This window comes from Gossypium arboreum, chromosome 12, assembly GCF_025698485.1.
Source record: "Gossypium arboreum isolate Shixiya-1 chromosome 12, ASM2569848v2, whole genome shotgun sequence".
Classification (NCBI taxonomy): Eukaryota; Viridiplantae; Streptophyta; class Magnoliopsida; order Malvales; family Malvaceae; genus Gossypium; species Gossypium arboreum.
Genome location: NC_069081.1, coordinates 65748697 through 65753047, shown reverse-complemented (window position 1 = coordinate 65753047; position 4351 = coordinate 65748697). Strand labels below are relative to the sequence as shown.

At 35.8% G+C, this 4351-nt stretch overlaps 1 non-coding gene across 1 annotated transcript; it reads left to right on the top strand.

The window, feature by feature from the left end:
* The first annotated feature begins 1389 nt into the window (after positions 1-1389).
* Positions 1390-1496, top strand: LOC128285980 (small nucleolar RNA R71). Its single transcript, XR_008276527.1, has one exon. It is a non-coding gene; the product is annotated as a small nucleolar RNA R71 (small nucleolar RNA).
* The last annotated feature ends 2855 nt before the right edge of the window (positions 1497-4351 follow it).

The following is a 4351-nucleotide window of genomic DNA, read 5'->3' as shown; positions in this document are numbered from 1 at the left end:
AAAGGCACGTCACTATCCTTTTCTATGTCTAGAACAACAAAATCAACTGGGAATATAAATTTGTCAATTTTAACGAGTACATCTTTAATAATACCCCTAGGAAATCTGATTGTTTGGTCTACTAACTGAATGCTCATCCTAGTTTGTTTGGGTTTCCCAAGACCTAGTTGTTTAAACATTTTATAAGGCATTACATTTATACTAGCCCCTAAATCAGCCAAAACATTATTAACATCTAAACTACCAATTACACAAGGAATCATAAAACTCCCTGAATCTTTTAATTTGTTGGCCAGCTTATTTTGTAGTATGGCTGACCAAACTGCATTTAACTCCACATGCGACATCTCATCCAACTTCCACTTATTTGTTACAAGCTCTTTTAAGAATTTGGCTGCGTTTGGCATTTGCGAAAGAGCTTCAATAAACGGTAAGTTGATATGTATTTTTTTTAATAATTTAAGGAATTTACCGAATTGTTCGTCTGTGCGGTCTTTTCTTGTCGCATTGGTGTATGGCACACGAGGTTTGTACTCTTTACTTACCGGTGTTTGTTCACTATGGTCTAACTCACCTTTGCTTTTACTTACCATAATTTCTTGTCTCGGTTCTGGTTCATGTTCGACTAACCCTTTTTCATCTTGAATGGTAATTGCATTGAACTGTTCCCTTAGGTTAGATTCAGTGTTACTCGGCAGGCTACCCTGTGGTCGTTCAGAAATCAATTTGGCGAGTTGACATATCTGAGTTTCGAGCCCTTGGATCGACGCTTGTTGATTCTTAAGTGTTGTTTCGGTATTCTAAAAGTGAGTTTCCAACACTGAGATAAACTTTGTTAGCATCTCCTCAAGATTCGGCTTCTTTTCCTGTTGGTAAGATGGTTGTTGAAAACCCGAAGGATGTTGTGGTCTTTGATTCCCTTGACCTCCCCATGAGAAATTCGGGTGGTTTCTCCAATCTGCAATATAAGTGTTACTATATGGGTTATTTTGAGGTCTAGAGTTATTATTTCCCATATATTGGACTTGTTCCTCCTCGATGCTAGGGTTGAAGGGTTGATATTCTATGTATGCTCCTCCTCCATTTGAATCGCACCTCATTACTGGATGTACCTGAGTAGAACTACACAAACAGTCAATCTTTTTATATAAGAGTTCTACCTGGTTAGATAGCATAGCAACCGCATCGAGGTTAAAAACACTGGTTGCTTTTGTCGGCTTTGTTCTCATGACTTGCCACTGATAGTTATTCAGTGACATCTCCTCTATAAATTCATAAGCCTCCTCAGGTGTCTTATTATTGATAGTCCCACCAGCAATTGCGTCAATCATCTGTCTAGTTGAAGGATTCAGGCCATTGTGAAATGTTCGAACCTGCAACCATAAGGGCAGCCCATAATGAGGGCACCTTCTCAAAAGGTCCTTGTATCTCTCTCATGCATCATAGAATGTTTCTAGATCCATCTGCACAAAAGAAGAGATATCATTCCTTAATTTGGACGTTTTAACAGGCGAAAAATATTTCAGTAAAAACTTTTCGATTATTTGTTCCCAAGTAGTGATTGACCCTCGTGGTAACGAGTTCAACCACTGTTTAGCTTTGTTTCTCAACGAAAAGGGAAACAACCGAAGGTGAATGACATCATCAGAAGCGCCATTGATCTTAAAAGTGTCGCAAAACTCTAAGAAATTTGCCAAATGAGCGTTTGGTTCCTCGTCCTACAAACCATCAAACTGAACAAACTGTTGGATCATTTGAATTGTGTTAAGTTTCAATTTAAAATTATTTGCAGCAATAGCAGGCCTAATTATACTTGACTCAGTTCTTGTTAAAGTAGGTTTAGCATAATCATACTGTGACAACCCTAAAGTGACCCTAGTCGGAAAGCGATTTCGGGACCGCTAAACCGAGTCACTAAATTATTTGAATATGATATTTATCGTCTAAAATATGTGAAAATAAATGTGTGAAAGTTTTAAGCTTCGATTTAGTAAATTGCATGTGAATTTAGTCAATAGGACTTATGTGTGACACTTTTGAAATGTGATAGATCAAAACATAAGGACCTATTAGTGCATGTATGAAAAAGGGGGGACTTGCATGTCAATTTTCCCCCCATTTAGTAGTGGCCGGCCATGACAATAGGGTGGACAAAGTGTGATGGGCAAAACATGTCATAGACATGTTGTGTTGGTGCATCATGGGAGGAAACAATAAAATATAGCTAGTGATAAAGAAATGGAAAAAGGAAGATGATGAAAACAAAAGAAAAAAAAAGTGTCCATCCTTTTTCATTCTTCTTGACCGAAATTCAAAAGAAAAGGAAGGAGGAAATGTTGAAGAGATTCGGCCATGCTTGTAGCTAGGTTAAGGTAAGTTTGATGTTATTCCATGTGATTCATGCATATTTTTGATGTTAGTTTGAGTTCTACCTAGCCCATGGTTTAAATCTTACTATGTGATGAAGATGATACTCGGCCATGAGTGTTGTTTTCTTGGTTGGTGTTTGTTTCATGCTAAATCTAGATGAACAATGGGGGTTGCCATTTAGGTTAAGATCAAAGAAATTAATCTTGTTAAAACTTTGAACTAATAATGCCCATATGTGTGATAGCCGAACATAGACTTTGTTTAAAGTCTTGGTCAAAGGCCGTTTAAGTGTTTTGGAAATGATTAAGCTAGGTGGTTGATCTTTTTGGTTCGGCATAGTACATAAAATGTGGCTAGATGGGGAAAAATTCGGCCAGCAAGAGGTGTGCCAAGGCCGAATATAATTTTGTGTATTAATGAGTAATGCATGTGTTGAATTGATGGAATGGAGAGGATGCTTTAATAGTGCATATATGTGTATTAGCCAAGTTTTGAACTTGAAGCAAAATGGTGTTTAGTCAATACAAGTGACCATACTTGTAGAATGTATCAAGTGTTCTAATCGGCCTCAACATAGACATGTATGTTCGGCCACATGAATGAGTACATAAGTTGATGTGTATGTTCGGCCATAGGTAAGCATATTGATGGCTTTATCTTGACTTAGAAAATTCGGCTAAGGGGAAATCTTAGCTAATAATGTTGAATTCGATTCATGATTTCGTACATATGTGACCCTAATGTCTAATGTATATATATGGGCTAAGTACATTGAACTCCTCTTTTGATGTTCGAATGAATTGTATTAAATTGCTTAATGTGATTGAAAATGTGTATGACCATTGTGTATTTGAGCTAAAAGGTGGCCATATGACCTATCAAATTCTTTGTCATATTCGGCCATAAGCTAGCATAATGAGACTTTAATAAGTTAAATTTGTTTGAATTAGCTCAAGAGCTTAGAGGACCACAGTTGGATAAGGGGAAGGAAAAAGTGATCGAATAGCCGTCAAAATCGTTCGACCACTTCCGAGGTAAGTTTTAAGTGATTAAACGTTGAGTAAATTCAATCATAATAGGACATAATGGGTTGATTTAATAAGATATGGTGTGGCCATGATATGTTTTAAACTCAAATGGTAAGTTCATAAGTGTTTGGACTTGGAAATTTAAGAGCAAATTGTAATAATCTGCTTAGGACAGCAGCAGTAACGTGATTTTAGAAAATCACCATAAATTATTGGAGTGGAATTATAGGCTGAATAAAATATGTAATCAAAGCTTAATTAGTCTAGTTTCTTATAAAATAGGCCGTGTGAGCAAAGAAATTTCCTATAAAGAGATATTTAAAGTTGTGTGAGACGGTGTCAGAATGACTCCGAAATCCCCTGTTCTGTTTTTAGAAAATCATTATAATTTGTACAAAAATGGTTATAAGATAAAATTTATATGCTTAGACTCCTTAATGAGTCTAGTTTCAAATGAAATCAAATAGAACACATTTTTAATTTTGTACAATGAGAAATTTGATTCATAGTGAAGAGTGGTCAGATTAGTCAAACAGTAAAACAGGGGAAACTTTAAGAAAAATCTGGTGTTGATTGGCCAACCCAAAAATTCTTAAAATTTTAGGTATGGAAGATATATGAGTCTATATTCAGGGAAAATTAACGGCAATTGATTTGGAGTTTTGTAGCTCCAGTTATAAATAATTTAGTGACTATTGCTCAGGAAAAACAGATTGTAGTGAATATGTGATTTTGTTGTAAACATTAATGAAACTGTTTGAGTTGCTTATAAGCCATTGTTGAAATTGATGTACAAGGTAAATATATATATGTGTGGTAAAGCCGAATGGCTAATATGAGACATGTATGAGATATGTATATTTGGTAAAGCCGAATGGCTAATGTGCAATACGTAGGAGATGTGTATATTGTGGCCGAATGATCAAATGTGAAAGGTGTGTATTATTAGATAA